General features: G+C 36.3%; 1 pseudogene; it reads left to right on the forward strand.

The window, feature by feature from the left end:
* Positions 1-12,985: 12,985 nt before the first annotated feature.
* On the forward strand, positions 12,986-23,272 carry LOC107772746 (subtilisin-like protease SBT3.8; annotated as a pseudogene).
* The last annotated feature ends 2,652 nt before the right edge of the window (positions 23,273-25,924 follow it).

The raw sequence follows: 25,924 nt of genomic DNA on the forward strand, positions 1-25,924 counted from the left end.
CTTAGTGACACCCGAGTTCAGGATTATGTTTCTTTCCGCTGGATTTTGATTTATACTTTTTCTTATTGAATTTATGTTAAAATTATGATTTTCCTTTAGTATTTATTTGAAAAATGGAGTGTTCGGAAATAAGTGGCTGGCCAAGTGTCACGATAGGTACCATCACGACATGGTTAGATTTTGGGTCATGACAAAAATCACGATACGAAGCTATCAAACAAAATTACGATCCCGATAGCTAAAAGTCAACCTACGGTCAAACTTTTCAACTTCAAATTGCTCAATTTTGGCAAAACAATGTAAATCAACCTATGAACTTCTGAATTTTATTATAAGCATACGCCCAAGTACACAATTACGATACGAAGCTATCAGAGCCATCAAAACACTGTTCTAGGTTCGTTTTTATAAAAGTTAAAGTTTGGTCAATATTTCTAACTTAGACTTCTAAGCCAAGAAACAAAAGGCTTAAATCAGCCCGAAGTCTTTCCGGAACAAAATCAATCATCACCTTTAATCATAAAACTATAAACACACATGTGTAAAGAATCAAAAGTGGAAATTGGGAGCAACTACACAAAATGATCGGTCGGGTTACATGATCGAAATTGCACCAACTATGCTACTCCATGATTTAGGGCTTGAAATTGGGTTATTCAACATACCTTTATTCTCGCTTTCCATGATTTTCTCCTCTACTATTCAGCCCAAAAGGCTTTCCCCGCACTCAATTCCATGCTTTTCACTCCTTTTTCCATGGATTAGTCACTTGTTGGGTCTTTGATGTGGATGATGTGTTTAGATCTAGAGGAAAAATTCCTTGAATTGCTTTAAACTGTATTGCACTTTTGCATCAACCAACTCCGGAATTCCCTTCTTCGCCATGATTATCCGGTGATTGCTACTTTGTGATTGTTCTCCCCTCCCCTTAGTCTTCGACTTTCTCATCATCATCTACCCAAGTGTTAGAGATGCTTTCATTCTAGAGAGAACTTATTCTTTGTCTTCGACTTACTTCTAGGTATTCTCTAAGCCTTTTAGTGTTCTTTAATTCAGACTAGGGTATCTACCCACACTCGACGTTTCACCACAAGTATTTGCATCTTTTTTGGTTCAAACTACATGTCTTGGTCTTCAAAAATAATTAACATACAATGATACAATAGAGAAATCTAGTACTGAGGCAGAATACAGGTCCTTAGCTCATTGTGAGTTAATCTAGCGTTGAGGCAGAATACATTCCCTTAGCTTTGTTGGAAGCTGAAATCACGTGGGTACGTACGTAATTATGAGATATTGGGATCACTTTGATCTCTTTGCCAATGCTCTTCTCAAACAATATTAGGGCTCTTTACCTCACGAGTAATCTAGTTCTCCATGATCAAACATTGTACGTCGAGCTTGACTATCATTTTGTGCGCGAGAAGGAAGTTCAAGGTGCTATGCTCGCAAAGTTTGTTCCATTGATGCATCAAGTAAGCACGGACAACTATACTTCATACTTCCCCACTCATTAGGTGGTAATTACGGTTCATGAGGTCCAAGCATGGAGTTGTGGAGTTCCCCACCTCCAGGCTTGAGGGGGGGTTGACAAACAATAGCCTAGGGTTTCTTGATGTATTGTGAAGCCTAGGATATAATTATACACATTTCCTAGTTGTGTGGTGCGAGTTTTTATGTATATCTCCAAGTTTGTAGATAAGAATCCCAAGATAAGAGTTGTATTCTACCAAATGTGTATAGAGCACACATATAGAACTTTCTATCAGAAAAGGTGTATTTATACATATACTATATAGTGATATGAAGAAAGAGACCAAGTTAGTTTAACATATCTGTTATTGATTTTCTTCAGTTACATCTAATAGGTGGAACACAGACCTTATAAAAATTGAGGGACGACAGATGTGGCTACAAAGGTGGTTTTCGGACTTCAAGCTTGAAGAAGATTTACCAGTGACACCGGTATAGGTACTGCTACCACGACTCTCTTTTCATATGCACACATGGCAGTATGTTAAACAGGTGGTCAGTGTTGTTGGGACTCCACTGGAAATGGACCTGGAAACGAGAGGAAAGACCAGACCTAGCATGGCTAAGGTAAGAATTTAAATTGACCTACTAAAACAACAACCAGATTCTGTTTATGTTGGTCAAGTTTATGATGATGCTCCTAAAAAAGGCTTTGTTCAAAAACTTGAATATGAGGGTGTTCCAAGGTATTGTAAATACTGTATGAAGCTTGGGCATAAAATGATGAGTGTACAACTTTGGAAAGGAAAAGGAAAATGGAAAAGAAAGAGCAAGAAGCAAAACAAGAGAAGGAGGTGAATCCTGAAACCAAAGAAGATGAGCAAAAAAGTATAACATACTAGCAGTAATAGGGGAAGTAAGCAGAATAAATTTGGAACAACATTCTTAGAGGAAATAGGGACACAATGTAGAGCATAACAACAAGAATGAGAGAATCAAAAAGATCAACAATGAAGAGAAACCAAATGATAAGAACAGAGCTAAAAGTTAGGAAAGGATGCAACGCATCAAGGGAAGAACTACCAAAAAAATCAAGGCTAGAAGACAAAAGAAAGTTCCAAAAAAGAAGTCCAAGGTGACCATTAAACATGTCAATATCTCTGGTAATTCCAAAAACAAGGGAGTTATAGAAGAAGCTATGAATGAGCAATAAGAAAATAACTCTCACATGAATACTCATGTAGATGCTAGCAGAAGTGATGATAGGTACAAAGTGGAGATGAAGGAAGCATCAATGTGACCAATAATGTAAGCTAAGAAGAGACTGAAGAAGTAGTGCAAGAATCAAGAAATATTGAGGCTACCAAAAAAAACAAAGCTCCCGACTTTCAGATGTATATCAATGAATCAACTAGTGTCCCTTCAGACATTAAGAATCTACCAGGAATTAACCTGGCAGTTAACTTAATTCCTGAAGAATAGGAAGATCACACGGAAGCAGCACCAATTAGGAGAGAAACACAACAATTTAAAGTAACTTCTCCCAACAGAGTCATTGTTGTGATTCCTAAAGATAAATTACAAATTGGGCACGACATAGAGGATGAGGATGATTTCTCACATCTGATCAAGAGAAGAAACCAAAATAAAAAGAAAGAAAAGAAGAAAAAAGCAATGCCAATACACCTACTCATGGAGGTAGCTCAAACTAATTCCCCCTCCCTTGTTTCCATGATTAATGTAATTTTCTAGAATATTAGAGGAGTGAATACCAAGAAAGCCTTTCCTAGGCTTAAAAAACTTGTCAACATCAACAAAGTGGACTTCATAGCTATTATGGAGACTTTTGTTAGCATGAACAAGATTGATTAATACATTTGTTGGGTCTTTGATGTGGATGATGTGTTTAAATCTAGAGGAATAATTCCTTGAATTGCATTGACACTGTGTTGCTTTTTGCATCAGCCGACTCCGAATTCCCTTCTTCGCCATGATTATCCATTGATTGCTACTTTATGATTGTTCTCTCCTCCCCCTAGTCGTCTTCGACTTTCTCATCATCAGCGGGAGCTTAGAGAAGCTTTCATTTGGGAGAGAACTTATTCTTGGTCTTCGACTTACTTTCAGGTATTCTCTAAGCCTTCAATGTTTCTCTAATGCAGATTAGGGTAGCTACCCATTCTCGATGTTTAACCATAAGTATTTGCATTTTCCTTTGGTTCAAACTACTTGTATTGGTCTTCCAAAAAATAATATACAATGATACAATAGCGAAATCTAGTGTTGATGCGGAATACAGATCCTTAGCTCCATTGTGAGTTAATCTAGCGTTGAGGCAGAATACATGTCCTTAGCTTTGTTGGAAGCTGAACTCACGTGAGTATGTATGTATTACGTGATATTGGGATCACTTTGAGCTCTCCGTCAATGCTCCTCAGAAACAATATTAGTGTTCTTCACCTCATGAGTAATCCGATTCTCCATGCTCGAACATAGCACGTCGAGCTTGACTATCATTTTGTGCGCGAGAAGGAAGTTCAAGGTGCTATGCTCGCAAAGTTTGTTCCATTGATGCATCAAGTAAGCACGGACAACTATACTTCATACTTCCCCACTCATTAGGTGGTAATTACGGTTCATGAGGTCCAAGCTTGGAGTTGTGGAGTTCCCCACCTCCAGGCTTGAGTGGGGTTGATAAACAATAGCCTAGGGTTTCTTGATGTATTGTGAAACCTAGGCTACAACTATACACATTAGCTAGTTGTGTGGTGCGAGTTTTTACCAAATGTGCATAAAGCACACATATAGAACTTTCTATCATAAGAGGTGTGTTTATACTCCATACATATACCATATAGTGATATGAAGAAGAGCCCAAATTATTTTAACCTATCTTTTGTTTATTTTCTCCAGGTACATTTAATAAGTGGAACACATGGCCTTATCACTCGTATAAAAGTAGAAAGTATAAGTTCTAAAAAATTGAAAAATATTATACCATTTTTTAAAGAGTAAAAGCAGCATCATTAATCTACTCGTATTCGAGTGAATGACTAATATTTACACTTAAATTATGAGCCACGCATTTTTTTTCGACTCTGTGTGGTAAGAGTGGGCTCTAAAAGGCTCAAAAGATTGCAAGTATTATCTAATTTAATTTATTGAAGCTGTTTTAGAATTCATCTAGAAGTTGGGTTATCTTCTCCCTTTCACATTTTCTCATAGAAAGGAGAGAACACCAAAACAATGAATAATCCAACTTCTTCTCTTGTTCTTTTATTTTTCTTGTTAGTCTTCACTTGTCTTTGTCAAATAACCGCAAAAGCGGACGATTCTAAGGCTAAGGTAATTTGGATATTCTTGAATTTTATATAAAATTTTCTACAAATTGACAATAATATATTCGAAACTTAATTTTCGTGGAGAGAGAGTTCTACTATGCACAATCTTCTGAGTAATGCACGAGTGATGTGAAAAGTTAGCTTTTTTCTAATTTTATCGAATATTCTTTAATTTGTTCATGTAAAATGACTGTGAGCACGTGACTTTTGCCCTATATGAATTACTCCCATACATTCAAAACAAAATAATTTTTTTATTATTAATTATTTGCAATTTTGTGGATTTTAGTGGCATCTTCTGTTATTGTGTCAATATTGTTTGTGCCTGTTTATTTTATTTAATTAATGAAAAATACAAAAAAAAATATTGTAATTGCATTTAGGATTTAATTTGACATTTTGGAATTAATTAATAATTAGGTGTTTTATAAAATAAAAAAAATCATAAAAAATATTTTATTTTTTTTGCTTTTTAATTTTAGTCTTGAATTTTAGTAGTTTTTCTTTTAATTTGATTAATTATTATCTAGAGATAATTAAGTTAATTTGGTGGAATAATTTTATTTAGGGATCAATTTAGGATTTTAATTAATTTTGAGAACAAAAATAGTTTGGAAATAAATAGAAAGGGAAAAGAATTTTGGGCCAATTCAATTTAATCCCCAAGCCCAAACCAATTTTTTACCCCAGTCCAACCCAAAACCAGGCAAAACCCGTCAAAAACCAGCCCCGACCTGTTCCCACACCCGGTCCGCCTAGTTGCTACTCCAAACGACCCCGTTTCGTGCCCACTTGATCACAACCATTGGATTTATATCATCCAACGGTTCACATTAATCCCCCAGTTTAATAATACCAAAACCCCAAACGACCCCCACCCCTCAGAACCCTCTCTTCGTCTCTCATCTAACCCAAACCCTAGAGACCGGCTGCCACCATTCCCCACCGCCTTCCGGTGGCGGTACCGGCCCCAACCTGCCTGAAAATTACACCCCACAACCGTAACAACCTCCTCGTCCCAAATCCCTGCTCCCATTTCTTCGAACACCCCGGGAACTCTTCGAATATTGATTCTAAAAGATGAACCCTAGCTGCCACCACCTCCAAACACCTCCAAAATTACACCCATGATCATCAAGACCCCCTATTCCCAAATCCTCACTCCATTTGCCTCGAACATGGCCTGAACCCTTCGAATTTCAAATCTAGGGTTCGAGCCATAAAAGCCCAAAGCCAAATTTAGACATGCAAGACTACTCCTTCAAGTTTTCTCAAGTATTCATGACGGTTCGGTAACAAAATAATGTTTCTCTTTTGTTCTTGGCAAAGAACAAATGATTGACATTATCTGGGGACCAAACTGGATTATCAGTTACAAGTCCAAGTGTAGGGTGAGTTCGTTCCTATTTTTATGATTATTCTCATTAGTATTATTCTGATATTCGTCTTCCTCGTCTCTTTTTCTTTTTTCTGGTCAATTTCAATTGAAATTCGATCAGTTCTTTGGTGTAAATTATTTTTGTTTACTGTTGTTTCTTTAAGATTGGTTTTGTGGATTTGTTTTGTATAATTCGAATATCAGCTTATTATAATACTATGAAATTTTATCACGTTTAATGTTTAGTCAGTCAAATTAAGGATTAGTTTGAGTTTAGTTAATTCTTGTTTAAATGTGTATAATAATCGACTGATTAATATAGGTTTAATTCAAGTGTTTACCTACATAAGAAGTTTCTAGTGGATAGTAGGGTTAGGATTGCACTAATTGAGTGGATAATTAAGTGGATGATTTAAGAAATGAAAAGTAGAATTGATAATGGAGAATACACTAAAATGAATGCCTATTTAAAGGTTGAACTTGAGAGGTTTTAGGGGGGGAAGAACATTCTGAGACTCTGAATACAGATAGAATTGAGAGAGTAAAAAAAAGAGACGACATATTCTGAAAATACTGGAAAGGAAGAAGAACATTTTCTCAAAAATACTAAAAGAAATAATGAAGAGATTTTGAAAAAGTTAAAAATTCCTAGAAAATACAGTATACTACAAAGGAACTACTGTTCTGGGTTGGGTTCTGTTGCCTGGTTACTGTTTCATTGGATTGTAAATCAATTTTTCTGGTTTCATTTGCTGAATTTGGGTTGTGTTGTTGCTGTTGTCGATTTTTGCTGTTTCTGTTCTGATCTCAACTCATTTTTTCTCCTTTTGTTTTGCTGTTTGTTACCAAGTACCTCCTTAGCCCATGAATAATGAGTGATTGTTGGACATGTAAATCGGGTAGAATACTGATTGAATACAGGTTGCATTTGAACTTAGTTTCCCCTATTTCTCCTACTACTTTAATATTCTATAATAGATATGTAGTTTTAGATGTTATCTAAGCTATAACCTTTGGAAATGTATGTATGATTCTTATTTGAGATCTGTATGGTTCGAAGTATTTTGCAAGCATGTTCTGTGTTTACATTTGCTCCTGAATGAGTTTAAAATGTCCAATGATTATGTTGAAAGCTGTATTATGATTTTCTAGAATTCATGGGAGAACCAGATTCTAATTTACTGGTTTGGTGACTGTCAGTATTAGAGGAAATTCAAGTTAGCTTAGTTATGTTGAAATGATTCACTGGTTGTTTACTGTCGCTTGCATGTCAATTGAGCAGATTTGGTTGTTTTAAGATCATGATTTTAAATTCTACAGGTTTTGTCAACGTGAGGTTTAATTAAGGTTTAAATATCAGCATTTCAAGTTAATTTAGGTCTTTGAAAATTTAGAATCATATGCTATATAGTTTCTCAAGAATTGGACCCCTAATTGTTTTCTCAATCATGGCATTGTTAAAGCTTCATATGATTATCCATTGGTCAATTAAAGGATAAATTAAAGTTGTTGTGTATGTGGTGGTTCCGTGACTGGCTATTTGGAGTTACTTCGATCTTTTGCTAATTCAATCACTACTTGTACGCTGTGAAGGCTCGATTTTGAGTCCCGTTTGTGGTAGCTCCAGGGCTCTAAAATTAGGATCACCTTGGGCCCAAATACTTGTGAATAGGACTTGGATCTTTTCTCGCCCCCTTCTGCCCCGTTTTCTGGTTACTAGTATGTATTGACCAAGGCCCATTCACCTAATTTGAACAAATCTCCATTTCTTTAATGCTTCATTAATCAGAATCTTAAAGTAGTTTCGAGGTGCACCATTAAATAGAATATAGTTTACGGCCCTCATGAGTTAATTGCTTTTGGTTAGAAATGAAACGAGGCATGCTGCGCCCAATACAATCTAAAAATGCATAGACCTCATTTAATTAATATTTCTATCCTTAGAACCCGAGGCGTGCCATTTAGCGAATTTTCTATAGCCCTCGCAAAGATGAAAATGCGTAGCTGCTTTTGGCGCGTAATTTTAAATTACATTCCTAAACTCGGGTATGAATTTCATGTGACCAAAATCCAAATCTCAACAACATTAAATAAAATACGTCGCGGATCGCGGGTGCATTTCATGTGGCGTGATCCAAAGGCGTGTTTTGTATAACGTTGAAATCTTCCTTAAAATAATTCAAAGCAGTTTAAGGTTGAAATGCACATAGGTTTAAAAGTGCACTAAAATTAGATAATAGGCCAATAATAATAGTTGAGCGACCATGCTAGACCCACGGAACTCGGGAATGCCTAACACCTTCCCCGGGTTAACAGAATTCCTTACCCGGATTTCTGTGTTCGCAGACTGTAATACAGAGTCAATGTTTTCCTCGATTTGGGACTTGAACCGGTGACTTATGACACCATAATTATCCTAAGTGGCGATTCTGAATTTTAAATAAATTAATCCCGTTTCAATTGTCACTTTAAGTTGGAAAAAATTCCCTTATACACCCTTCCAAGGGGTGTAGTAAAAAGGAGGTGAGACAGCTCTGGAGACTCCACTAGGGACCGAACCCAGAATCTCTGGTTCAGGGTTCAGAATTAGAGCTTGGAATAACTATTATAGTTGGCTTTATTTATTATCTGATTTTTATGTATTTGAACCTAATGTGCTAATTGTTGCTTTTTACCGCTTTGATATTGCTTGAATTGTATATAAAATTGTTACGAAACCCTTTTCTCTCTGAGTCTTATAAATCATCTTGGAATTGTGCACTTCGTGTGACTTCTTTTCTATTAGAGTCATATCCCAATTTTAGAGCGAGGTTTGGACAAGTTGCAAAACTGGTGAAGCTTCTGTATTCCCTGTACGCTGCCCCCCCCCCCTCGAGTTGTCTGCTCGGGTAAGCCAGGTCTAGAACAATACACCCAGGGTTTTAAACCTAGTATAACAAAGCCTCATGTCGGATCCCTAGTAGTAACGCTTGTTTGCATCACATGCATCTGACTTTGGGGACTCAACACAGGGGTTGGGTCCGTCTAGGACAGGTGTACCCAAATTAAAAAGACCATACTGACGCATATTTTACGTGCTACTTGTGCATTTATTTGCTTTGGGTTCGCATGCTGGCCGACTTTTGAATGATGAGAGAAAAGTTGGAAAAGAAAATAGCAGTATAAGGGTTGAGTGAGTTAGTCACCTATTTTGAAAAAATCAATGTCCAAATAGTACTGAAACTCCGTCGATTTTTTTTTTGAGAAAAATGAAATGAAAAAAAAGAGTTTTGTTTTCAAAAATAGTTTTATTTGCCCGAACTATGCCAGTTTGACTCTCACCGAATGTGGGATACGTAGGCAACCCTCATCGGGTCCAACTTTCCCTTTTTGCAAGAATAGCCCAAAAATAACAAAATTTTGATTTGTGTCACAAATAAGTCAGGTGATGTCATTCTTGTTTAAAATAAGCTGAATGTCCCCAAAAGGGCGTCGGAAGGTTGTTTTTGCAAGAACAGCCACCTGGGATCATTTTTAACGGTTAGTAGACACAACCTTAAAATCTTCTTCCCCGAAGTGCTGAAAGGCCGTATTTGCGAAATCAAGTTTGTTTTTGAAATGAAAAAAAAATTTGAAAAATGATGTTACTTTTTCTTTTTGGGTCAAAATAATCACCTTAATAAATGTGCAGGATGAGCACAAACGAAATTGAACCCTTCACAGTCTTTAATGAGATCCCCTTAAAGCTCCATATGTGGTGGAATGATCTAGGAAAAAACAGTAGAGAAACAGTGGTAAATGTTCTGGGAGGCCTCGTTGGACTATTGAATTAAGAGGTGGTACATATTGACGAATTGGAGCAGATTGAAAAACCAGGTTGGAAACTTTTCTTTGATTGGGCTTCCAATATGAAAGGAGTTGTAATAGGAGCTGTGCTTATTTCTGAAACAGGGCATCACTATCCTATTACAGTTCAGCTTCGGTTTTATTGCACCAATAATATGGCTGAGTACGAGGCATGCATTTTGGGTTTAAGGCTAGCTGCAGACATGGATGTACAAGAAGTCTTGGTCTTGGGAGACTCGGATCTTCTGGTACATCAAATTCAAGGAGAATGGGAAACACGAGATTTGAAGCTCATACCGTACCGACAATGTTTGCATGATCTTTGTCAACGGTTTCGATCAGTGGAGTTCAGGCATATTCCGAGGGTCCATAATGAGGTTGCCGATGCTTTGGCTACCTTAGCATCAATGTTGCACCATCTGGACAAGGCTTATGTCGATCTTCTGCATATTCAAGTCCGAGATTAGCATGCTTACTGTAACATGGTAGAAGAAGAACTTGATGGTGAACCGTGGTTCAACGATATCAGGAAGTACATCAGAATGGGGATATATCCAGTGCAAGCCACGGGGGATCAAAGTAGAACAATTCAACAGTTGGAAAGTGGGTTTTTCTTAAGTAGAGGAGTTTTGTATAAAAGAACTCCAGACCTTGGATCGTTAAGATGCATAGATGCTAGACAAGCCACGGCTATCATGTCTGAAGTACATTCGGGAGTCTGCGGACCACATATGAGCGGATATGTGCTGGCAAAGAAAATTCTCCGAGCAGTTTATTATTGGCTCACTATGGAGCGAGATTGTATCAGTTTTGTGCGCAAATGTCATCAGTGCCAAGAACATGGAGATTTAATTCATTCTCTGCCATCCGAGTTATACACAATGACCGCACAATGGCCCTTCGTTGCTTGGGGTATGGATGTCATTGGACCAATTGAGCTAGTAACATCCAATAGGCACAGATTCATTCTGGTAGCCATTGATTATTTCACCAAGTGGTTTGATGCCAAAACTTTCAAATCGGTGACCAAGAAATTAGTGGTCGATTTTCTTCACTTAAATATCATATATCGATTCGAAATCCCATAGGTGATCATCACGGATAATGGTGCTAATCTTAAAAGTAATTTGATGAAATAGGTATGTCAACAGTTTAAGATTACACATCGCAATTCTACCCCATATCATCCCAAGGCGAATGGAGCAGTCGAGGCAGCCAACAAAAACATAAAGAAGATACTTCGGAAAATGGTAGAAGGTTCGAGACATTGACACGAAAAATTACCATTTGTGTTGTTGGGTTATTGCACTACTATCCGTACTTAAGTAGGTGCAACTCCTTATTTGTTGGTATATGGCACTGAAGCAGTAATATCTGCAGAAGTTGAAATCTCGTCCCTTCGGATTGTCACTGAGGCTGAGATTGATGATGATGAGTGGGTCAAAACCCGTTTGGAGTAGTTGAACTTGATTGATGAAAAATGATTGGCAGCAGTGTGTCATGGCCAGTTATATCAAAAGAGAATGTCAAGAGCATACAACAAAAAAGTGCGTCCCCGAAAGTTTGAAGTGGGTCAACAAGTGCTGAAATGTATCCTTCCACATCAGGCTGAAGCAAAAGGCAAGTTCGCCCCGAATTGGCAAGGGCCATTCATTGTAACCAGAGTATTGTCCAATGGTGTTTTATATTTAATAGATATCGAAGGAAAATGCGTAGACACGGCTATAAATTCTAATACAGTCAAGAGATATTATGTATGATTTCTTTGGTATAATTGTTGATTGTTTGTATTTGGCATTATGTCGAAGATTGAAATGATGAAGGCAATTTGTTCTGCTATCTAAACACTTTACCCTTTGTTCCCCCTTTTGAGCCTTATTTATTTCTTTCATACCCCTCTTTTGGAATCAATAACGAAAAAAGAGAGAAAACAAAGAAAAAATAAAAGGGAGAAAAGAAAGAAAAGAAAAAAGAGAAAAGAAAAGAAGCGAAAAGAGAAAGTACAAGAAAACAAAGAAATTCGGTTGTGAACTATGTTTGACCTGATTCCTGTTAAGGATATGTAGGCAGTCTCACGGCTCAGTCATAGTAAAAATAAAATATCAAAAGATCCCCAAGCAAAAAATTGGGGCAGAAGTTGTGATTGTGATAAGAAATCTGATTCCAAAAGTTGTAATTCTAACCCATTTGAGATGCTTGGAGCCTTTTCAATACCCTTTTCTTTCCAAACATATCCAAGAACCCACATTGCTGTCCAAAGAAAGACCTCCCAATCAGTCTCCGAGATATGCCAAATCAAGCAAGTAAAGAGAATTCATATCAAGGGCAACACTCCGGTTTAAGCAAGAGAAATCAAAAAATGAGAGTCTTATTGGTGAAAACCCTCATGGGCACCATGAGGTGATGAAAGCTGAGAGAAAGTAAAAATGAGAAAGTCTTATCGGTGAAAACCTTCACGGGCACCATGAGGCGACAAGGAATTGAGGAATAAATAAATGAGAGAGGTTTGTCGGTGGAAACCCTTCAGGGCACTACAAGTCGAACAAGGTCCGTAAGTTGGCGGAAAGTAAAAATTGGGTTGTGGACATCTTGGAGCACAAAGTAAAACAATTGGAAATGAGATTGGTTAAATGGACTAGGCTGATTAATCCAAAATGCATACCATGATCATTGGTGCCAATAGCTCCACTCAGATAAGTTTCTTTTTCTATCTCCAACAGTCATCCAAATTTGAATTTTCTTCTTTATTCTTAATTCTCAAAATCGTTGCATTTCATTGCTGTTAATTATACTCCTCTAAAGCTCTTCCAAGGTTAGCCTTGTTTCAACAAATAAGAAGGAATGTCAAGTGTACTACCAGTTTCGAAATTGCACAAAGCAAAATGCGGCTAGGACATGCCAGAGATAATATGATGAAAAGTAGGACATAGGGTGTAAGCAAAAGTTAAATCGGTGGAATGGTTCAGTAATGTCGTGGGAGATGTACGAGTTCAGACAGAAAGGTCAGAAATGGAGAACAACAGTTGGGGATCCTGCAGTTAAGGATCAGTTAGAAGGTCAAAACAATCCTTCGACCATGTTCAAGGAAGTCGGAATGAAGCAAAGCCTAGCAAAAAGAAAACCACCCCCAGCAAGAATGCCACAACTAACCACCATGTTTTAAACTGACAAGATTTTCTTTGATTTGAAACAGGGACAAAGATGGCATTTGTTTTAGGAAATCATCCGTAAGGAGAACAAGTACCAACCAGGTTTGATTGCAGAATTCTCAAGACCCTCCTGGAAAATGGGACCTAGTTTAAAAATCAAAACAATCGTAAATAGCAAAATATAGCATAAATGTACCCCAAAGGAATATAAGTTAGTTTCAAAGTTTGCATAAAATAGGATTCAATTAGGAGTTTTCAGGACCCTCTTGAATAATGGGACCTAGCTTTGAGATTTTCATTAGATAACAAGGTTTAGCATAAGTTCTATTGTAGGGTAATATAATTTAGCCGTAAAATTTTCACTCTTAAGATAAGCTTTAATTCGAAATTTCAGGACCCTCCTGGATAATGGGATTTAATTTGAAAATTTCAGGACCTTCCTGGATAATGGGACTTAGCTTTAATTCGAAATATTCATGAGTACAATATCTAGCATAAGCTCTACTTTGTAAAAATATAAGTTGGTTTTAATTTTTCATTTTTTAAGACAAGACTCAATTGGAGATTTTCAGGACCCTCCTAGAAAATGGGACCTAGGTTAAAATCCAAAACAATCATAAGTAGTAAATATAGGACAAATGTGCACCAAAAGGAATATAAGTTGGCTTCAAAGTCCGCATAAGAGTTTTCATGATCCACCTGAATAATGGGACATAATTTTAAGCATTCCATTAGATAAGTAAGTATTGTTATAAGACAGTACAGTTTCGCGTTGAAATTGTTATTCGTAAGATAAGATTTAATTCGAAATTTCAGGGCCCTCCTGGATAATGGGATGTAGCTTTAAGGCTGTCTTAGATAACAAGATTCGACGAAAGTCATACCTCTAAAAATATGATGTAGCTTTGGAAACTCATTAGAGATTTTCAGGACCCTCTTGGATAAAAGGATATAGCTTGCAGATTGTTAGAGATATTTGGTAAGAAGATTTAATTAACACTCATAGATGCGCCTGGTTACCAAACTGGGGCAGAAAATTTTCTTTGGTGTTGTCTATTTTGCTGAAGTCAGATGCCCGTCTGAAGAACAGGGAAGAACAACACGGATATTAAAGATAAAAAGCAGAGCATGACCAAGTAATCGGGGGCCCACCTGGAGTATAAGGGAAAACAAATCAAGTTTCAAGGAAGATTGGCACAAGTATTGGTAATCAGGCGCCCACCTGGAAGAACAAGGGAGAACAAGCCAAAGAAAAGTAGTTTCAAGAAGAAGATGGACCAAGTTTCAGAAATCAAGCATCCACCTGGAGAACAAGGAAAGACAGTTGAAATATCAGCAATCAGGCATCCACCTGTAGAACAAGGAAAGACGGTTGAAATATCAGCAATCAGGCATCCACCTGGAGAACAAGGAAATATAGTTGAAATATCAGCAATCAGGCGTCCACCTGGAGAACAAGGAAAGACAGTTGAAATATCAGCAATCAGGCATCCACCTGGAGAACAAGGAACAACAGTTAAAGTATCAGTAATCAGGAGCGCAACTGGAGAACAAGGGAGTACAGTTCAAGTTCAAGTAATCAGGAGCCCGCCTGGAGAACCAAGGGAAGAAGCAATGCAAGTTCGTCAATCAGGAACCCACCTGGAAAACAAGGAGCAACAACTCAAGTTCAAGAAATCAGGAGCCCACCTGGAGAGCAAGGGAATACAATTCAAATTTCAAGTAATCAGGAGCCCGCCTAGAGAACAAAGGAAAGGAAACAATAGTTAAAGTAAGACATTCAAAAGGTTCAACAATCAAGTACCCACATGGAGAGAAAGGGAAAGCATTTCACAAAATACCATTCAAGCCAGCCAAAAAGGAACTTCTGAGCGAAATACAAATCAACGAGGCAACAGTAGTCACAAGATCAAGTTTGAAAATAAATCTTTGTAAAGCATAGATCATAGCTTAGTCTAGCTTCTTCATTTTGTCATGGTGTAATAAGGAGGTCAGTAAGCAGTATCAGCAGCATCAACAACAGTAACAGTGAAACCACAGCTTCATGGTAGTCTCAGCTACCAAAACTTTCCGAACTACATTGACTTGATTCCTTTATAGCCAAGGATATGTAGGAAGCCTTTGAAGCAGAAGTTCGGTCAAATCTTTCAAAAAAAAAATGCTTCCCACGGAGTATTCAAAAGGGCAAAAATTGCTCGTATTCGCTCATTTTATCTTTGCACGAAAACTCTTCATGTTTTCGGGCAAAGAGGGGCAGCTGTGAGCACGTGATTTTTGCCCTATATGAATTACTCCCATAAATTTAAAACAAAATAATTTTTTTATTATTTATTATTTGCAATTTTGTGGATTTTAGTGGCGTCTTCTGTTATTGTGTGAATATTGTCTATGCCTGTTTATTTTATTTAATTAATAAAAAATACAAAAAAATATATTGTAATTGCATTTAGGATTTAATTTGACATTTTGGAATTAATTAATAATTAGGTGTTTTATAAAATGGAAAATATCACAAAAAAATATTTTATTTTTTTTGCTTTTTAATTTTAGTCTTGAATTTTAGTAGTTTTACTTTTAATTTGGTATTTAATTAATTGGGTTAATTATTATCTAGAGATAATTAAGTTAATTTGGTGGAATAATGTTATTTAGGGATCAATTTAGGATTTTAATTAATTTTGAGAAGAAAAATAGTTTGAAAATAAATAGAAAGGAAAAAGAATTTTGGGCCTATTCAATTTAATCCCCAATACCAAACCAATTTTTTACCCCAGTCCAACCCAAAACCAGGCGAAACCCGTCCAAAACCAGCCCGACCCGTTCCCATACCCGGTCTGCCTAGTTGCTACTCCAAACGACCCTGTTTCGTGCCCACTTGATCACAAGCGTTGGATTTTTATCATCCAAGGGTTCACATTAATCCCCCCATTTTAATAATACCAAAACCCCAAACGACCTCCACCCCTCAGAACCCCCTCTTCGTCTCTAATCTAACCCAAACCCTAGAGATCAGCCACCACCATTCCCCACCGCCTTCCGGTGGTGGCGCCCGCCCCAACCTGCCTGAAAATTACACCACACAACCGTCACAACCTTCTCTTCCCAAATCCCTACTCCAATTTCTTCGAACACCCCAGGAACTCTTCGAATATTGATTCGAAGAGATGAACCCTAGCCGCCACCACCTCCAAACACCTCCAAAATTACACCCCATGATCATCAAGACCTCCTCTTCCCAAATCCTTACTCTGTTTCCCTCGAACATGGCCTGAACCCTTTGAATTTTAAATCTAGGGTTCTAGCCATAAAAGCCCAAAGCCAAATTCAGACATGCAAGACTACTCCTTCAAGTTTTCTCAAGTATTCAAGACGGTTCGGTCACAAAATAATGCTGCTCGTTTGTTCTTGGAAAAGAACAAATGATTGACATTATTTGGGGACCAAACTGGATTATCAGTTGCAAGTCCAAGTGTAGGGTAAGTTCGTTCCTATTTTTATGACTATTCTTATTAGTATTATTCTGATATTCGTTTTCCTCGTCTCTTTTTTCTTTTTTCTAGTCAATTTCAATTGAAATTCGATCAGCTCTTTGGTGTTAATTATTTCTGTTCACTGTTGTTTCTTTAAGATTGGTTTTGTGAATTTGTTTCATATAATTGGGATATCAGCTTATTTTAATACTGTGAAATTGTATCTCGTTTAATGTTTAGTCAGTCAAATTAAGGATTAGTTTGAGTTTAGTTAATTCTTGTTTAAATGTGTATAATAATCGACTGATTAATATAAGTTTAATTCAAGTGTTTACCTACTTAAGAAGTTTATAGTGGATAGTAGGGTTAGGATTGCACTAATTTAGTGGATAATTGAGTGGATGATTTAAGAAATGAAAAGTGGAATTGATAATGGAGAATACACTAAAATGAATGCCCATTTAAAGGTTGAACTTGAGAGGTTTTAGGGGGAAGAACATTCTGAGACTCTGAATACAGATAGAATTGAGAGAGTAAAAAGAAAAAGAGACGAGAGATTCTGAAAATACTGGAAAGGAAGAAGAACATTTTCTGAAAAATACTAAAAGAAATAATGAAGAGATTTTGAAAAAGTTACAAATTCCCAGAAAATACAATATACTACAAAGGAACTACTGTTCCATTGATCTTCCATTGAATCTGGAGGTTTTTGACATTTCGAAACAGTTTCTGATTTTCTCTTTGATATCGAAGAAATGGTTTAAATCTGTTTTTGAAAGTTCTGGGTTGAGTTCTGTCGCCTGGTTACTATTTCATTGGATTGTAAATCAATTTTCTGGTTTCTTTTGGTGAATTTGGGATGTGTTGTTGTTGCTGTCGATTTCTGCTGTTTCTGTTCTGATCTCAACTCAGTTTTTCTCCTTTTGTTTTGATGTTTGTTACCGGGTACCTCCTTAGCCCATGAATAACGAGTGATTGTTGAACATGTAAATTGGGTGGAATACTGATTGAATACAGACAGCATTTGAACTTAGTTTCCCCTGTTTCTCCTACTGCTTTAACATTTTATAATAGATATGTAGTTTTAGATGTTATCTAAGCTATCACCTGCACATTTAATGTTGTGTATGTTCAGTAGTTGTATGTATGGGTAATTGGACATGTATGTATGATTCTTATTTGAGATCAGTATGGTTCGAAGTATTTCGCAAGCATGTTCTGTGTTTCCATTTGCTCCTAAATGAGTTTAAAATGTCAAATGATTATGTTGAAAGCTTTAGTATGATTTTCTGGAATTCATGGGAGAACCAGATTCTAATTTACTGGTTCGGTGACTGTCAATATTAGGGGGAATTCAAGTTAGCTTAGTTATGTTGAAATAATTCACTGGTTGTCTACTATTGCTTGCATGTCAATTGAGCAGATTTGGTTGTTTTAAGATCATGGTTTTAAATTCTACAAGTTTTGTCAACGTGGTGTTTAATTAAGGTTTAAATATCAGCATTTCAAGTTAATTTAGGGCTTTGAAAGTTTAGAATCATATGTTGTATAGTTTCTCAAGAATTGGACCCCTAATTGTTTTCACAATCATGGCATTGGTAAAGCTTCATGTGATTATCCATTGGTCAATTAAAGGATGAATTAAAGTTGTTGTGTATGTGGTGGTTCCGTGACTGGATATTTGGAGTTACTTCGATCTTTTGCTAATTCAATCACTACTTGTACGCTGTGAAGGCTCGATGTTAAGTCCCGTTTGTGGTAGCTCCAGCGCTCTGAAATTAGGATCATCTTGGGCCCAAATACTTGTGAATAGGACTTGGATCCTTTTTCGCCCCCTTCTGCCCCATTTTTTGGTTACTAGTACGTATTGACCAAGGCCCATTCACCTCATTTGAACAAATCTCCATTTCTTTAATGCTTAATTAATCAGAATCTTAAAGTAGTTTCGAGGTGCGCCATTAAATAGAATATAGTTTACGTCCATCATGAGTTAATTCCTTTTGGTTAGAAATGAATCGAGGCGTGTCGTGCCCAATACAATTTAAAAATGCATGGCCCTCATTTAATTAATATTTCTATCCTTAGAACCTGAGGCGTGCCATTTAGCGAATTTTCTATGGCCCTCGCAAAGTTGAAAACGCGTAGCTGCTTTTGGCGCGTAATTTAAATTACCTTCCTAAACTCGGGTGTGCATTTTATGTGACCCAAATCCAAATCTCAACAACGTTAAATAAAATACGTCGCGGATCACGGGTGCATTTCATGTGGCGTGATCCAAGGGCGTGTTTTGTATAACGTTGAAATCTTCCTTAAAATAATTCAAAGCGGTTTAAGGTTGAAATGCACATAGGTTTAAAAGTGCACTAAAATTAGATAATAGACCAATAATAACAGTTGAGCGACCGTGCTAGAACCACGAAACTCGAAAATTCCTAAAACCTTCTCCCGGATTAACAGAATTTCTTATCCGGATTTCTGTGTTCGCAGACTGTAATACAGAGTCAATATTTTCCTCGATTCAGGACTTGAACCGGTGACTTGGGACATCATAATTATCCTAAGTGGCGACTCTGAATTTTAAATAAATTAATCTCATTTCGATTGTCACTTTAAGTTGGAAAAACTCTCTTATACACCCTTCCAAGGGGTGTAGTAAAAAAGGAGGTGTGGCAATGACCATGAAGAACAACTAATACTGATATCATATTGATTGTGTTTCTGTTATTGATTGTATCTCTTTGTATCGATCTACAGCTTTACATCGTCTACTTGGGTCACAAGCCACATGATGACCATGAACTTATCACTGATTCATATCATGACATTTTAGGTCAAGTGGCTGGGAGGTATGTATATATATATTATGTTAATAAGCATGTCTATTACATATAGGATGATATCATTTTTGCACTACAATATGTAAAGATATTCATACAATCAATGTGTGATATTTTGTATATTAGTTACTATTTTTACAAAGTTCTTTCCTTCAGTAGCCGATCAATATATCTTTCCTTGATCATTCTCCAAAAATAAACATTATTCTAGAGATTAATTATAGTAGTTATAAATTCTCATTTTCTCATGTTTTTTTTTTCCTTGCCATTTTTCCATTCACTTTTTCCTATCGTATTGAATTCTTGTTATTAAAGAAATCAAAAAGTGCATGAACTTTGATGTCAATAACCTGAGTTCTAGTAGTGACAAAGCAATCATATCGGTAGAAGGGAACATACACCAAGAATATTGTATATAAAAAATATTAGATAAGATAAGATTATACTTAATATTTGTATCTTATGAAAAAGTAACATAATTACAAAAAAAAATTATCAAACTCATTTATCTGCAATTATTTTTATTCGACGATCCAAGCGATATTTAAGAATTTTAAGTTTATGTATTAGATTAAAATTATAGAAACAAAATTGCAACTTAAGAAAGTTTACATATTATACCATTATTTATTTTAATCCTAATTCTGATAATTAACGCGATATAATCATTTAATTAATTTCTGCCTATAATTATATGTATATTAAATTTATTGTTTTAACATGCACGTGAGAAGAAACTTGTCTATAAGTGACTTTACTATATAAAGCTTAAACTCGTGTATTTTGGTTATGCAGCAAGGAAGAAGCCAAAAAACTGATGGTGTATAGCTATAGACATGGCTTCTCTGGGTTTGCTGCTATGCTCACTGCTTGTCAGGCCAAACAAATTGGAGATATTTAATTTTCACTATCACACATTTTACCTTAAAATACTAGCACAAACTTTCTTTTTTTGTACGAAATAGAAGAAAATAATTTCTCGATATATATTTAAGATTTCCGTCATTCTTCACTTAGTTGATATACTTTCTTTGCATTTCAGAATTACCTGGTGTGGTTCGAGTTATACAAAATCATGTTTACGAGACTCATACATCAAGGAGTTGGGATTTTTTGGGTCTTTCTAAGAATAACCCCAACAATCCTCTGAACAAAACAAACCAGAGTAATGGAATAATCATTGGCGTTTTAGATTCAGGTTTACATCTTGCGTTTTCTCCTTTGTCCTCACTGTTTTATTTTAATTTTTCTTTCCCCCAAAGAAAATTTGGCCCAGCTAATGTTCATACTAAAAAGAGTACTCCCCCTGTTCAGTTTATGTGAACCTATTTCCTTTTTGGTCCGCTCCAAAAACAAATAACCCCTTTCTACATTTGGTAACAATTTAGCGATTTCCCGAAGAAAGGAGAGGGCGCTCTTCTAATATTTAGCTCCTAGGTGCTCTACCTCTCTATTTTCAAAAGCCCTGCTCACTCATAGCCCTATAACCAAGCAGGCAGGCTAGACATCAGAGATTTAACTTATAATTCTATCCTTAGAAGTTTTTATAACCACATAAATATTCTGGACCCCTTTTTGACTTCTTTAGAACCACAAATTCCAAAAGTCTTTTTTTTTCTTAAATTTCGTGCCCAATCAAATAGGTTCATATAAATTGAAACGGAGGGAGTAGAAGATTTAACTGTATATGCTCGGATAGTATAAATATGTTTTATACTAACACTATGCATTTTGAAATATGCTGTTTCGATCCTCCAAAGATATGGCCATACCTATATTGGATCCTCCATATATAAATACAGTTTGAAGAATATATCCAACACGGGACAGCAGCATGTTTATAGGATCCGAGCAACATAGAGTACTTTAACTCTAAAAAGAACCAACTTTTTGTAGGTATATGGGGAGATTCGGAAGCTTTTAACGATGAGGGACTAGGTCCGATTCCATCTCGATGGAAAGGTAAATGCATATCTGAAGGAAATTTCAATGCCACAAAACATTGTAACAGAAAGATCATTGGTACATAAAGGGATAATACCTCGTTGGTACATAAAGGGATTGATGGAAGAAAGGAAACTAAACGAGACAATGGTCAGGCAATTATATAATTTATCATCATTAGATAACACTGGACATGGTACACATGTTGCCTACACAGCTGCTGGTTCTTATGTTAACAATCTTGAATACTATGATCTTAACATGGGAACAATACAAGGAGGAGCACCACTTGCACGATTAGCTATTTATAAGGTATTGTTTGAAGCGTATGACCATTTCAGCTAAAAGCTTAAATAACAAAAAGAAAATACTTTTGTTTACTTTTTTAATATTATTAATTATGTTTTTAACAGGTATTCTGGAGAGACGCGAAAGGTGTGTATTCTTGTAATGGTGCTGATTTTCTTTCTGCTATTGATGATGCCATAAGAGACGGGGTTGATATATTATCAGCATCTCTTGGTAGTGGTCCTGCCACCGTAGCTGAAGTTCATGCTGAAAGTATATTGGGCATAGGATCTTTTCATGCAGTATCCCATGGCATATCTGTTGTTGCTGGTGGAGGAAATAATGGACCTAACTCAAACACAATCGTCAATACTTCTCCATGGCTTATTACGGTTGCTGCTAGCAACGACGATACACAAATTGTTACTCCTTTAACACTTGGCAACAACAAGACAATATTAGTAAGGCTTTTCTGTTATGTTAAAACTTTTATCATTTTTAGTGTAAGTGTTAAAATGGGATGAGATAGGCTTAAAATATGAAAGAAAGTTGTATCGAACCTATAACTTTTGGAATCTATTCAAACTTAGCGTGAAATAGGGCACAAAAGAAGAAAAGTATCTATATAAGCAACATCAATTGTGAGATTAATCTTTAATCATACAGGTAGATTTGTCAAATAATGTCTTTGTGTATATGAATGTGTATGTGCTAGAGATTTATATGCTAGTAAAAAGTATAGGCAGAGAACTTCTATAATGCTAGCGAAATAATTTTTTTATATGATATTGTCCGTCCTTGGGAGGAGTTTTGTTCATTTGTTGCATCATGAATAACAAGAACTCATATAACCTACTCTATCTTGCTTGGGATAGACCCATAATAGTTATTGTTATTTTCATCAGTTAAAACTTTGGTCACTAAATTGATTATTATTTTTTCAGTTTTTTCTTGTACTTACTAGTATGGACATTTAAAATAATTTGAGTGATTGTAGGGTCAAGGACTTATTAAAGGGAAGGGAAGGAGTGGCTTTGCTCCTTTGGTCTTTCGGCTATATAACAAAGTAAGTGAAATGTATATTTTATCATACAATAATACAGATTACAAGTACTAAGCCCTTACCATTTTACCTTTTGATTATTTAATTTTGTTAACAATTTCATTTTCCATTTGCAGTCCTAAAGACTTCATGTCTATTGCCAATGAAGTGAAAGGAAAAGTTGTCATGCTTTTCTCGCAAACTAAAGCGGATATTTTTGGATATTTGATAGCACTAAATAATACAGGAGTTTCGGCTTTTATTTATGCTATGCCCCCTCTTGATGGAATCGAAGACTTCAATCAAACTTTTGCTGTCCCTATACCATTTATTGCCGTTGATTTCGAGCAAGGAAACCAAATTGTTGATTATTTTATAAATTGTAAATCCAAGTATGCATATAATATTTCTCCTTCTCCTTCTTTTTTTCTTCTTCCTGTTTTTTATCGATCTTTGTATGACTTCTTGGGTCCTGAAAATAAGCATTACATCAAATATTCTATAGAAAAAGAAATTAGTAAATGACTTGTATATATCTTATCAAAGCACCTTTAGTTGTTATATAACCGCGCAATGACTTTTTCTGTTTGCAACAGTAACCAAAATCCTATGATTAAGTTGGGCCGATCTGAAGTTCTTGAGGGTAAGAAGGCAGTCCTAAAGGTGCCTAAGTTCTCATCAAGAGGCCCAAATTCCTTTACCCCAGAAATTCTGAAGGTAAATATATAAATATACATTGTTTTGACATGAAAACTGCTCTCAAAGAATATACGTCAACAAGGGTCTCTTAAGTCTTAATATAACCATTTCTATGTTTAATTGTTTTCTTTAATTATTTCCTATTTATAAGTTTAATTTACCGAATATTGTTGTAGCCCGATGTTGCTGCTCCTGGTGTAAATATACTCGCATCATTTATTCCTCGCTCTGGAGACAATGGATTCAAACTTCAGTCAGGAACATCTATGGCAACCCCTCACGTCTCAGGAATTGTTGCACTCCTCAAAGTTGCACATCCTAATTGGTCTCCTGCAGCAATCAAATCCGCACTTGTGACTACTGGTAATATCTTATGCATTTAAGTAGATAATATTTTTATCTAAGCTATAACCTTTGGAAATGTATGTATGATTCTTATTTGAGATCTGTATGGTTCGAAGTATTTTGCAAGCATGTTCTGTGTTTACATTTGCTCCTGAATGAGTTTAAAATGTCCAATGATTATGTTGAAAGCTTTATTATGATTTTCTGGAATTCATGGGAGAACCAGATTCTAATTTACTGGTTCGGTGACTATCAGTATTAGAGGAAATTCAAGTTAGCTTAGTTATGTTGAAATGATTCACTGGTTGTCTACTGTCGCTTGCATGTCAATTGAGCAGATTTGGTTGTTTTAAGATCATGATTTTAAATTCTACAAGTTTTGTCAACGTGAGGTTTAATTAAGGTTTAAATATCAGCATTTCAAGTTAATTTAGGGCTTTGAAAATTTAGAATCATATCCTATATAGTTTCTCAAGAATTGGACCCCTAATTGTTTTCTCAATCATGGCATTGTTAAAGCTTCATATGATTATCCATTGGTCAATTAAAGGATGAATTAAAGTTGTTGTGCATGTGGTGGTTCCGTGACTGGCTATTTGGAGTTACTTCGATCTTTTGCTAATTCAATCACTACTTGTACGCTATGAAGGCTTGATGTTGAGTCCCGTTTGTGGTAGCTCCAGGGCTCTAAAATTAGGATCACCTTGGGCCCAAATACTTGTGAATAGGACTTGGATCTTTTTTCGCCCCCTTCTGCCCCGTTTTCTGGTTACTAGTACGTATTGACCAAGGCCCATTCACCTAATTTGAACAAATCTCCATTTCTTTAATGCTTAATTAATCAGAATCTTAAAGTAGTTTCGAGGTGCGCCATTAAATAGAATATAGTTTACGGCCCTCATGAGTTAATTGCTTTTGGTTAGAAATGAAACGAGGCATGCCGCACCCAATACAATCTAAAAATGCATGGCCCTCATTTAATTAATATTTCTATCCTTAGAACCCGAGGCGTGCCATTTAGCGAATTTTCTATAGCCCTCGCAAAGATGAAAATGCGTAGCTGCTTTTGGCGCGTAATTTTAAATTACCTTCCTAAACTCGGGTATGCATTTCATGTGACCAAAATCCAAATCTCAACAACATTAAATAAAATACGTCGCGGATCGCGGGTGCATTTCATGTGGCGTGATCCAAAGGCGTGTTTTGTATAACGTTGAAATCTTCCTTAAAATAATTCAAAGCGTTTTAAGGTTGAAATGCACATAGGTTTAAAAGTGCACTAAAATTAGATAATAGGCCAATAATAATAGTTGAGCGACCATGCTAGACCCACGGAACTCGGGAATGCCTAACACCTTCTCCCGGGTTAACAGAATTCCTTACCCGGATTTCTGTGTTCGCAGACTGTAATACAGAGTCAATCTTTTCCTCAATTTGGGACTTGAACCGGTGACTTATGACACCATAATTATCCTAAGTGGCGACTCTGAATTTTAAATAAATTAATCCCGTTTCAATTGTCACTTTAAGTTGGAAAAAATTCCCTTATACACCCTTTCAAGGGGTGTAGTAAAAAGGAGGTGAGACAGCTCTGGAGACTCCACTAGGGACCGAACCCAGAATCTCTGGTTCAGGGTTCAGAATTAGAGCTTGGAATAACTATTATAGTTGGCTTTATTTATTATCTGATTTTTATGTATTTGAACCTAATGTGCTAATTGTTGCTTTTTACCGCTTTGATATTGCTTGAATTGTATATAAAATTGTTACGAAACCCTTTTCTCTCTGAGTCTTATAAATCATCTGGGAAGTGTGCACTTCGTGTGACTTCTTTTCTATTAGAGTCATATCCCAATTTTAGAGCGAGGTTTGGACAAGTTGCAAAACTGGTGAAGCTTCTGTATTCCCTGTACGCTGCCCCCCCCCCCTCGGCTCGAGCTGTCTGCTCGGGTAAGCCGGGTCTAGAACAATACACCTAGGGTTTTAAACCTAGTATAACAAAGCCTCATGTCGGATCCCTAGTAGGAACGCTTGTTTGCATCACATGCATCTGACTTTGGGGACTCAACACAGGGGTTGGGTCCGTCTAGGATAGGTGTACCCAAATTAAAAAGACCATACTGACGCATATTT

Source organism: Nicotiana tabacum, chromosome 5, assembly GCF_000715075.1.
Source record: "Nicotiana tabacum cultivar K326 chromosome 5, ASM71507v2, whole genome shotgun sequence".
NCBI classification, from domain to species: domain Eukaryota; kingdom Viridiplantae; phylum Streptophyta; class Magnoliopsida; order Solanales; family Solanaceae; genus Nicotiana; species Nicotiana tabacum.